Source organism: Haplochromis burtoni, unplaced genomic scaffold (genome assembly GCF_018398535.1).
Source record: "Haplochromis burtoni strain Fernald_Lab_line unplaced genomic scaffold, NCSU_Asbu1 Contig_1124, whole genome shotgun sequence".
NCBI lineage: Eukaryota > Metazoa > Chordata > Actinopteri > Cichliformes > Cichlidae > Haplochromis > Haplochromis burtoni.
Genome location: NW_024583485.1, coordinates 8,653 through 21,324, shown reverse-complemented (window position 1 = coordinate 21,324; position 12,672 = coordinate 8,653). Strand labels below are relative to the sequence as shown.

The 12,672-nt window shown below is 37.7% G+C and overlaps 1 protein-coding gene and 2 long non-coding RNA genes across 3 annotated transcripts in view; all 3 read right to left on the bottom strand.

Annotated features, from left to right (window-relative positions):
* The window catches only part of LOC121813081, a 57,928-nt gene that overhangs the window by 44,471 nt on the left and 785 nt on the right, over window positions 1–12,672 (bottom strand). The gene's annotated exons all lie outside the window — the stretch shown is intronic.
* On the bottom strand, window positions 890–2,927 carry LOC102313562. Its single transcript, XR_317832.2, has 3 exons — window positions 2,720–2,927; window positions 2,320–2,389; window positions 890–2,235 (listed from the first exon to the last, which is right to left on the bottom strand). It is a non-coding gene; the product is annotated as an uncharacterized LOC102313562 (long non-coding RNA).
* LOC121813084 lies at window positions 11,594–12,555 on the bottom strand. The gene is made up of 3 exons (XR_006053499.1): window positions 12,421–12,555; window positions 12,138–12,183; window positions 11,594–12,054 (listed from the first exon to the last, which is right to left on the bottom strand). It is a non-coding gene; the product is annotated as an uncharacterized LOC121813084 (long non-coding RNA).

Here is a 12,672-nt window from a genome sequence, read left to right as displayed (position 1 = left end):
CCGTGACGGTAAGACATTGCACCATGAAACAAGTTCAACATACCCAGGACGTCTTTCTGTTATGTGGCTTCACTCTCTAACTTCAACAATCAGGCTAAGCGGTCACTTAAAGGTGGTTGTAAACGTCATAAATGAATCCAGGGTTCGTTAATCTCGGTGCTACCATGTCCACATGGAAAAGGTAGCGAAGTGGCTAATTTTACAAAGGGAGCAAGCTACAATGTTAGAAAAATTATGCATAATGCAGAGTGAAACTAACACAGTTTCTGAAGCCAGCAGTATGATTGTGCTGTGCAGAAGTACAAAGTGCTGCACAAGTGCCCCTGTGGCTCATTGGGTTGAACCAGTGACCCACATGCTCAGAGACAAGCAGTTACCTGGGTTTGACTATGCCCCAGGCAATTTCCTGTGTGCCATTTCCCCTTTCTCTCTCTCTTGACTTTCTTTGCAGCTCCATCAAGTAAATGCTACAAAATGCCCATAAAAAAGCCCAGTGTGTGGTCTGTAAGTGCTTCAGTCAGCAAGACCAGAAAAACACCATGATATGCAAAAAGTTGAGGCAACACAAAAACCATTCAAAAATGCCAAATGTGTAAAGTAACATTATGTAAGTATCTATGCTTTGTCATCAAGACACAGGAGAATCTGATAGGTTATAATTAAATTAATAATTAGATGTGATTAGTTTCATTTCCTTCACCTGTAGCTCTGGTGGCATTCAACAGACTTAAAGGATAAATATAAAAAGGTTTTATGTGGGCTTAGTCTATGTGCAACTTTGGTCACCACGTGCAAATCTGAGAAATAAAATGAATATGATTGTTTTAAAATTGTTTGCAGTTGACAGGCAAAAGAAAAAGAAAGAAAAAAGTAAAGGAATAACTTTGCGTCTAACATGAGGTATTTTATTAGGGTCTTTTTCAGCTGAATTGCTTTAAATTACAGGATGAAAAAACAACAAAAAAAACTGTTATGTACAGATGCGTGCACAATTCACGAAACAGTAAAGGCCTTTTCTTTCAGACACAATATTTTCCTGTTGGCCTTTTCAGTAGTTTCATATATATTAAATTCCAGGAAGAGAGTCTGGAAAATGCACTTGTGTACAGAGGTTTGGTGGTTGTTGCTGGGGAGTCCCTGTTTAAAACCAACTGCGTGGGGAACATTGGTAAAGTGCAAAAGAGCAAAATCTGTCTGTGAGAAGAGGAAGTTGATACAGGAAGCTCGACGATGGTGTGAGGTCAGGGTTACGGCTCATTAACTGAAAAAGCCCTGAAACACTCAACAACCCATACTTAGATAACGATAAGCGGAAATGCTAATTATTGTTTCACATAGCGGTTTAAAGTGGGTTACAAATCTCAGCGTAGTGAACTCGCACCATGGCTCAAAAAAGATTTTTGCATGACGCTGTTTGACATAATAACTTGGTTTTGGATTATCATTATTTTTATTAACTGATATATCAGCTGAGCTAATCTATCAGTCAATATATTGTATTTATATTAACTAATAAATAAAAAATTTTAAAAGTAGAGACGGGAGAAACACCATTCAACCATGACTGTTACATAGTTTGTCCATAACTCTGCACTCTGCAGATCCCCTGTTGGCTACAAAGTGCAGAGAACAAACAAGTAATCCATGACTTGTTAATATAAAAAAACAGGATTTTGTTTTAGACTGCATTATGTTATCTTAGTGAGGACTCACATATAGATCACCCTTAAAAAATGTTTGGGAAATTTGTTTATCTTTGTGTGTCTCAAAGACAACAACACCAGAATAAATATCTGAGTTTGAAATGACTAAATATTGGTATCTTAAACATCCAGCATCAGTCAAGATCTAATTATTGCTATAAAGCTATTACAGCTCTGAAATCAACAAACTGAATATGTATAAAAGTCTATTTTGTCACTCTAGACAGTGTGACTTGATATTTAAGTTTCAGATATAAAACGTTACTCTTAAAAGATTAAAATAAACTGTACTTCTACTAATGCAACAATAAGTGAAACTAATAGTAAAGCACCATTGCTTTGGAGATTGCACGTCCAGCTTCACTGTTTATTCACTAGGAAATAGATACTTATTATAAAAGTGCTGCAAATTCATACCTCAATTTACATCAAATGTATTTCAAGTAATATGATTTAAGTTTATTTTAGAAGTTGAATAAAGCCCATTTTCTGTTTGGATGAAGATACTGTATGGCTCAATTTCTCCCGCTGCCTGTAAAGTGAAACAGACTCAGTTAGAAAAAAGTTCTAAGTCAATGAAAAGCAGGTACAAAATGCAGTAAGTGCAACATTTTACCATGTACGCTTCTGTGTTTCCAGGATCAGTTATTATTTCAGGACTGGTTATTGGCAGCTGTCGTCTTCTGCTGGGAAAACAATTTACCAAAAAAATGTTTTTCAAAAATTCTGCATTTTCTTAGAACCGAGATGAAAATATTTATTTTATATATGTGGATTTTAAATAAAGAGCTTGTGCAGGAGAATAAAAAAAATAAAGCCACATCGACCATAAGATGAGCGTCAGCGTAAGATAAATGTTACATTAAATAATATGTGACAGAGTTTGCATGAGATGTTGTGAATGCCTCAGTAAATATGATCATAATATGGTTATACTCCCTAACCGTGTTATAATACTGAGAACTGACTGAGAACCTTCACAGACATTATAATATAATAATATAATAATCTCTTACCTGCTGCATTTTGTTACGTATATAAATCCAAGGATGACTCCAGATATGATTAAGACTACAAGCACTCCAATTAAAACATAGAAAGACCATTTAAAATGTATTTCTGTAGGACTGGTGGTGACTTCATGGCTTTCAGTGCCTAGAAAAGAAAAAGAAATGAGAAAATCACCAGTGAGTTAATGAGTTAATTATAAAGCAGCATCATGATATTAACCTGAATCCGATGAAACACCTGGCGACGCATAGCGTTTTTTAAAAGCCGAGAAATGCGCCGTATTTGATAGCTTGCTGCGAGACCTCACACCGAGCACATCTACTGCGGGTGTGGTGCCTGTTATCGGACCCGGAGTTAGCAACATCCCCCAAAAACCCGAAGAGGAGAGTCCTGGCCCCTAGCCCTGCCAGTGTAGCAGAAATGATGAGGATGATGATGCAGCAGCAGCCGTTCTTCTCTGCGTGAGTAGCTTAATGTTGTTCGTGTGTAATTTACGTTGAGTAGGCTAACCACGTTATTACATTAATGCATGTAAGGTGAACTAGCAAACATCATCATAGCTACATGCGGCTGTCTTCTTGTTTGATGGCAGATACTCCCTTCACCCTGGCCAAAAAGGCTAAAATGACCAAAGAAAAAGTGGAAAACAGCTTAAACATGAGAGGTTTTTGGACAAAGTTTGTGTTTTTTCCATTGTTTAAGCACTGCTTCCAGCCAAGAGTGATACCATATATGCCCCATAGCTGCAGAAAAGGCTAACATTGTTATTTTAAACTTACTTGTAGACCTTGGTAAAGCAGCCACACTGATGTTTTAACCCTTTAAGACCTACCATAGAACCAAGTCCGCCAGAGCTTATATTATATTTTTACATGCTGTAGTGCCATTTTTGGGAGCATTTCAAGTTGATATACATCAATACAACCATTATAGCCCAAATTTTAATAATATGTATGCATTAAGTGCATAGTAATTACATAAATTGCAAAAAAGTGCAATAAACTACAAAAAAATTGAAAATCGTTTTTGTTTTTTTAACATATATTTCTAGTTAGAGAAATTTAAGAGGCTTATCCCTCAAAACTGTAAATACAAAAAAGTTGCACAAACTAGTTTCCCACCACAGGAAATTTATTTTGAGTGTCTTCATAGTTTTATTTTTGAAATACACCAATTTTTATACACTGCAGGAAAAACGAAAATAAATATTATAGTGCAAATTTGCAAAATAACAGCATATGCATCAAAATAAACTATTTCCAGCAGTGCAATATGAGTCCTAAGCATCCCAGAAACGACACAGAAAGTCATAAGTCAAACATAACTTTTAAAAACACAAGTATAGGCTCATAAGGCCACGATGGTAAAAAAAAAAACTACATTTCCGCAAAATGACGTCACTTCCGGTTTTGGGCAGGTCATGCCGGACATGTGATAGTTCACGCTGATGGACTAGGAAGTGTTACGAACAGCTGATCGGATCGGCAAAGCGTGTTTCTGGAATATTATGTTTTTGTTGCTGCAAGTGCTTTTTATGCAGTTTTTGCAAAGCTATATGTGGAAGGAAACCGTGACCTAGGACAAGCTGATGGCATAAGATGTAAGTACAACTCCTCCGGTTTCATATGCAAAAAAATTATTGCGCTAGCTTACGTGGTTGCAGTTCTACCGGGATTTAAAAATAGTTACGCAAAATGGAGCGTGCTGCTCTGGCCTGCTTTAAAGGGTTAAAGATGGGAGAATTTAGACAATTTTCCAACTCTCAGTGATGCTGCAGTGATTGTTTGACTTTGGGACCTGCAGTGGACTTTAGGCCCAGACATGGCTAATGACATCAGACTTAAAGACCGGAAAAAAACTGGACTTGAGATGTGAGAAAAGAGCTTTTGTTGGGGATGGCAAGGCCAGTCCAGCTTACATCTTCTTCCAGTGGGAAAGTGGGAAAGTGTAAATGTAACTTGTAAATATGACAGATATACGTGGATTTTATACAATAAACTGCTTGTGTAGGAATAATTACAAAACGAAAGATACACATCAATCTCTTCTAAGAGCTCAGTGTAAGATAAACGGATTACATTTAATATTATGTGATAGAATAATTTCATTAGATGCTGTTTATAAAGCTGTTAATATATATATATATATTGGTGGATGTCAACAAAGTTTTTAATAAGGGGTTCAAGTCCAAAAGAAGAAAGCCACTGTGTTTATTCCTCTGTAATCACTGCCGGTGGAAAACGGGATGTGACCCTAAAAATCATCAGCTTTAGTTTGGAGCGGTTTTACGACTACCTTTGGAAAGTGCTCTGGCAGATACAGATGAACTTTGATTTTGTTTCATGAACTCATCAAGAGGAGGTGGGGCCAGGCCATGAAGAATTTTATATACAAGTACAGTAACTCCAAATGTGATCATGTTTTCCCAATTTAAGAAACCGTACTTTGTTAAAGGTTTACAGTGATAGTATGAAATTGTCTTTTTAACAAACTGATTTTAGTGAATTCTCATCTGCTATTGTTGTTTCTGTTTACATTCAAGCATCAGGTGGTGCAGAGGTACAATGTGACATCACTGTAGACTGTAGACCGCCTGCTAACCCAGCATCCGCTGTTTTTACGATAACTGGTGATCGTAACCACATCTCACTGAACAGATGCAAAGTTTTTGCACAAAGTATATCACTTACCAGGCCTGCTGTATGTACATACTAACACATACAGGAATCCCCTTCTTCTTAACAGGCATTACCATAATCTAGTCTAATGTGAGTCTAATGTGTATCCACAGTGGACAGAAGAGGAACTGGAGGCACTGCAGGGCTGCTTTGAGTCTACAGGCAAATTACATATACTCTATTTTTAGGACTAGTCTCAAGACTTTCCTTTTTCATGAAGCTTATACTTGGGCCGGGACGATGTGATCTTTTAGTAATGCTGCTATAGGCTCAGACTACTGTGGGCGTTCTTGCTCACCCCTGCAGCATGTCAGTACATTTTTATCTTCTTTCTTCCACCGTCGGTTCTGTCCTGTCTTTCTATGGTGTAGCTTTTCTTTCCTTTCCCTTTCCCCTCACTCCCCAACAAGTCACAGCAAACAGCTTTCTGCCCTAAACTCTGAGAATATTTTGGTTATAAAGCCACTACAGTTTGTAGATTGTAGTTTATAGATTAAGCAAAATCACTATTTCACTGTGTGATATTAAAATTATCATTTTATTTTTGTTACAGAGGATGGTAATCAAATCAAGTCACTTTTATTGTCACGTCACATTAGTGGAGCAGCACATGCACACATGATAAAACCAACCTTTATTTGTCCGGTTTTAAACATTCAACATGAACCGTAAAACAAACTGTAAAAAACAACTATTTCCTCAAACAGCTACAGATGAGTGAAATGTAAAGTGAAGCAACACAGATATGGACAAGAAAAGCCTGCATCTTATAGAGGTAGATGTTACATAACAAGATTACAAATACAAATTCTTCAATTTCAATTACTTATTAAAAATCCCTAAATTTGGATTTTTATTCAAACACTGAAATAAGTGGTACATGTGTTGACTTTAGAAATGAAAAGAAGCTCACTTTCTGTTGGCACGAAGACAGACGGCTCAGTGTATTCTGCACGCTGCAAAAGAAAACACGTCATTACAAAATACTTTTAAAACTAAATTAACAGCAGACAAACGTGCACTAGGTGAAACATTTTACCGTGTACACTTCTGTGTTTTCATGACTGGTGGGCACCTGCTGTCCTCTGTGAGGGAAAATACGCACACATTCAATTGTCTTGGCACTAAGATAGAAACAGTTTGTTTAAACTAATGTACAAATAAAAGGCAGTAAAAAAGAAGTACAAAAACAAGTCAGGTATAGATGGATTTTAAGAAGTCAAGTTACGATTAACATACTTGACCTTAAATAATATGGGATAGAATTTGTAGCCATTTATCTGACCTCTCTGAGCATCTAGAAGGTTGCAGTGTTGCACAATTCCAAAATCCACCGAGAGATAAGCCGGAAGGCAAATTCCCTTTTTTCATTTATTTACAGATTCCTCTGTAGTTACACCTCGTATACTAAGTGAGCATTGTATTCATTATAACATAAATTATTAAACATCCTTATCTGACACATGGCTTGTTGTAAATTTACATGTAAGAACTTTGAAATATGTTAAGGACCAGTATAGAGATTCAAATCAACTCTGCAAAAACACACTAAAGACAGACGAACGGTTGATGAAGGATTGTGTATGCATCCTCTTGATTGACTTTATCCTTTTAAAAATTACAGATAGATGTTAAAACAATGTCTCTTAATCACTTATTAAATACTTTATCATTTGTACATCTCACGGTCCTCATACCAGAGGCTCCAAGCCAGAGCAGTCCCTGACCTCCTCAGTCTCAATGTCACTTGTGGCTTCCAGGTCCAGATAAGTGACAAGGATACAAAGCTCCACTCAGAAAAAGAGTCTGATCACAGACACGGGGGCAAGTTTACATATCATTATGCCAAGCTCCAAAATATTAAGTTTCCAGACTGAGACACCAAACCGATATCATGTGGAGTAATAAGATATGGATGTTTATTTCACACTTTGACTCTTCAAAACCTGAAATGGGCATGCATGCTGCAGAGGTGGCATTACCAGCAGAGGGAGACAGTATATTCAAAGCCAAGAAGTCGGTAGTCAGCAAGGTAGGTATGATTAAGCACATTGCAGAAGCAATGATGGTACGCAGCAAATATGTGTTTACATGTAAATGTGTAATAATGTCTGAAACACTTTCCTATGATTGTTTTAATGTTGGCTTCAAATACAGTATCACCCTCTGCTGGTACTGCAGCTCACTACAACTTATTGCAACTTCTGCCTCTCCAAAGTGTGATACGACACAGCGGATTGGCGTGTCTATTACACGTTTTGTCGTGATACTGGGCTGAGGACACACTGCGTGAAGTTGGCTCATTGTACAAAATGCAGTTTAGTCTTAGAGTGCAGTGAACGGGCACTGTACATCCCCTTATAGTTACAGGACATCTTTTCTGTGAAAGCAGCTGCTTCCCAGTTGGGTGATGTGACTTTCAACAAAGAGAAAGACGCCATGCAGCACAGAGACGGTACAAAGTTCCACATCTATGAATACAACAGACAGCACTACCTGCATACAGCGAGTGACCAGTGTAAGGGTTGATATGTTAAGCAGACACAGCGTGTAATACTAGGGCACTATCATTATGATGACATTCAAAAATAGGAAAATGTTGTTGATGTTATGACAATCAAAGGTAACAAACAAACCTGCCCTACAATGTGAGGTGTTCACACAGGGCCACACACAGACCTAGCAGGACCAGCAGGACCAGAGATGGGCTTGCATTATCATTCACTCATGATTATTCCAGTGCAAAAAATAAGAACGACCAAGTGCAAGCTACAGAGAAGTTTCTGTCTGATACCCTGTATGGGCAGATTAAATGTATCTGAGTTTATGGTAAAGGATAACCAGGCAAATGATGCAATGAAGCATAAGACTTCCACGCCATACTTATCACATCAAAATGCTACTGCTGAGAGAAACTGCTGCACACCGTTTAATAGGGATGGGTACCGCTATCGGTTCTGACATAAACGGTAGTAACCAGACCGAAAAGCAGCGCACATTTTGGTGCTTTTTTTCCCCTTGAGATGTCACACACTTCAGATTCTAGCCAATCATTTTACCTTTGTGAGCGTAGTAGGCGGGCCCATGTACGTACGTTCTTTTAGAGCAGAGCTACAGATTAAAACGAAGCGGTCAAAGTCTGGCTGTACTTCACAGTAAAAGATGCAAACTCAGCAGCAACAAGTGCTTTAAGCTGATACTGTGATACTGTCAAAGGAGGTAACACCTCGAATCCGATGAAACACCTGGCGACGCATAGCGTTTTTTAAAAGCCGAGAAATGCGCCGTATTTGATAGCTTGCTGCGAGACCTCACACCGAGCACATCTACTGCGGGTGTGGTGCCTGTTATCGGACCCGGAGTTAGCAACATCCCCCAAAAACCCGAAGAGGAGAGTCCTGGCCCCTAGCCCTGCCAGTGTAGCAGAAATGATGAGGATGATGATGCAGCAGCAGCCGTTCTTCTCTGCGTGAGTAGCTTAATGTTGTTCGTGTGTAATTTACGTTGAGTAGGCTAACCACGTTATTACATTAATGCATGTAAGGTGAACTAGCAAACATCATCATAGCTACATGCGGCTGTCTTCTTGTTTGATGGCAGATACTCCCTTCACCCTGGCCAAAAAGGCTAAAATGACCAAAGAAAAAGTGGAAAACAGCTTAAACATGAGAGGTTTTTGGACAAAGTTTGTGTTTTTTCCATTGTTTAAGCACTGCTTCCAGCCAAGAGTGATACCATATATGCCCCATAGCTGCAGAAAAGGCTAACATTGTTATTTTAAACTTACTTGTAGACCTTGGTAAAGCAGCCACACTGATGTTTTAACCCTTTAAGACCTACCATAGAACCAAGTCCGCCAGAGCTTATATTATATTTTTACATGCTGTAGTGCCATTTTTGGGAGCATTTCAAGTTGATATACATCAATACAACCATTATAGCCCAAATTTTAATAATATGTATGCATTAAGTGCATAGTAATTACATAAATTGCAAAAAAGTGCAATAAACTACAAAAAAATTGAAAATCGTTTTTGTTTTTTTAACATATATTTCTAGTTAGAGAAATTTAAGAGGCTTATCCCTCAAAACTGTAAATACAAAAAAGTTGCACAAACTAGTTTCCCACCACAGGAAATTTATTTTGAGTGTCTTCATAGTTTTATTTTTGAAATACACCAATTTTTATACACTGCAGGAAAAACGAAAATAAATATTATAGTGCAAATTTGCAAAATAACAGCATATGCATCAAAATAAACTATTTCCAGCAGTGCAATATGAGTCCTAAGCATCCCAGAAACGACACAGAAAGTCATAAGTCAAACATAACTTTTAAAAACACAAGTATAGGCTCATAAGGCCACGATGGTAAAAAAAAAAACTACATTTCCGCAAAATGACGTCACTTCCGGTTTTGGGCAGGTCATGCCGGACATGTGATAGTTCACGCTGATGGACTAGGAAGTGTTACGAACAGCTGATCGGATCGGCAAAGCGTGTTTCTGGAATATTATGTTTTTGTTGCTGCAAGTGCTTTTTATGCAGTTTTTGCAAAGCTATATGTGGAAGGAAACCGTGACCTAGGACAAGCTGATGGCATAAGATGTAAGTACAACTCCTCCGGTTTCATATGCAAAAAAATTATTGCGCTAGCTTACGTGGTTGCAGTTCTACCGGGATTTAAAAATAGTTACGCAAAATGGAGCGTGCTGCTCTGGCCTGCTTTAAAGGGTTAAAGATGGGAGAATTTAGACAATTTTCCAACTCTCAGTGATGCTGCAGTGATTGTTTGACTTTGGGACCTGCAGTGGACTTTAGGCCCAGACATGGCTAATGACATCAGACTTAAAGACCGGAAAAAAACTGGACTTGAGATGTGAGAAAAGAGCTTTTGTTGGGGATGGCAAGGCCAGTCCAGCTTACATCTTCTTCCAGTGGGAAAGTGGGAAAGTGTAAATGTAACTTGTAAATATGACAGATATACGTGGATTTTATACAATAAACTGCTTGTGTAGGAATAATTACAAAACGAAAGATACACATCAATCTCTTCTAAGAGCTCAGTGTAAGATAAACGGATTACATTTAATATTATGTGATAGAATAATTTCATTAGATGCTGTTTATAAAGCTGTTAATATATATATATATATTGGTGGATGTCAACAAAGTTTTTAATAAGGGGTTCAAGTCCAAAAGAAGAAAGCCACTGTGTTTATTCCTCTGTAATCACTGCCGGTGGAAAACGGGATGTGACCCTAAAAATCATCAGCTTTAGTTTGGAGCGGTTTTACGACTACCTTTGGAAAGTGCTCTGGCAGATACAGATGAACTTTGATTTTGTTTCATGAACTCATCAAGAGGAGGTGGGGCCAGGCCATGAAGAATTTTATATACAAGTACAGTAACTCCAAATGTGATCATGTTTTCCCAATTTAAGAAACCGTACTTTGTTAAAGGTTTACAGTGATAGTATGAAATTGTCTTTTTAACAAACTGATTTTAGTGAATTCTCATCTGCTATTGTTGTTTCTGTTTACATTCAAGCATCAGGTGGTGCAGAGGTACAATGTGACATCACTGTAGACTGTAGACCGCCTGCTAACCCAGCATCCGCTGTTTTTACGATTACTGGTGATCTTAACCACATCTCACTGAACAGATGCAAAGTTTTTGCACAAAGTATATCAATTACCAGGCCTGCTGTATGTACATACTAATACATACAGTCCAATCAACCTTCTTCTTAACAGGCATTACCATAATCTAGTCTAATGTGAGTTACTGCTTTCAAATGACAACTTGTATCCACAGTGGACAGAAGAGGAACTGGAGGCACTGCAGGGCTGCTTTGAGTCTACAGGCAAATTACATACACTCTATTTTTAGGGCTAGTCTCAAGACTTTCCTTTTTCATGAAGCTTATACTTGGGCCGGGACGATGTGATCTTTTAGTAATGCTGCTGTAGGCTCAGACTACTGTGGGCGTTCTTGCTCACCCCTGCAGCATGTCAGTACATTTTTGTCTTCTTTCTTTCACTGTCTGTTCTGTCCTGTCTTTCTATGGTATAGCTTTTCTTTCCTTTCCCTTTCCCCTCACTCCCCAACAAGTCACAGCAAACAGCTTTCTGCCCTAAACTCTGAGAATATTTTGGTTATAAAGCCACTACAGTTTGTAGATTGTTGTTTATAGATTAAGCAAAATCACTATTTCACTGTGTGATATTAAAATTTCATTTTATTTTTGTTACAGAGGATGGTAATCAAATCAAGTCACTTTTATTGTCACGTCACATTAGTGGAGCAGCACATGCACACATGATAAAACCAACCTTTATTTGTCCGGTTTTAAACATTCAACATGAACCGTAAAACAAACTGTAAAAAACAACTATTTCCTCAAACAGCTACAGATGAGTGAAATGTAAAGTGAAGCAACACAGATATGGACAAGAAAAGCCTGCATCTTATAGAGGTAGATGTTACATAACAAGATTACAAATACAAATTCTTCCATTTCAATTACTTATTAAGAAAAATCCCTAAATTTGGATTTTTATTCAAACACTGAAATAAGTGGTACATGTGTTGACTTTAGAAATGAAAAGAAGCTCACTTTCTGTTGGCATGAAGACAGACGGCTCAGTGTATTCTGCACGCTGCAAAAGAAAACACGTCATTACAAAATACTTTTAAAACTAAATTAACAGCAGACAAACGTGCACTAGGTGAAACATTTTACCGTGTACAGTTCTGTGTTTTCATGACTGGTGGGCACCTGCTGTCCTCTGTGAGGGAAAATACGCACACATTCAATTGTCTTGGCACTAAGATAGAAACCGTTTGTTTAAACTAATGTACAAATAAAAGGCAGTAAAAAAGAAATACAAAAACAAGTCAGGTATAGATGGATTTTAAGAAGTCAAGTTACGATTAACATACTTGACCTTAAATAATATGGGATAGAATTTGTAGCCATTTATCTAACAATTATCAAACCTCTCTGAGCTATAATAATCTCTTACCTGTGGCATTTCTTTCTGTGAATAAATCCAAGGATGACTCCAGATATGATGGTAACTACAAGCACTCCAATTACAACATAGAAAGAGAGAGATAAATGTGTTTCTGTAGGACTGGTGGTGACTTCATGGCTTTCAGTGCCTAGAAAAAGAAAAACAAATCAGAAAAGTACGATAGGTGCGCGTTATTTATAAATCAAAATCATGATATTAACCTCTGTTGCTATAGTCTCATGTAATATATTCTTTACATTA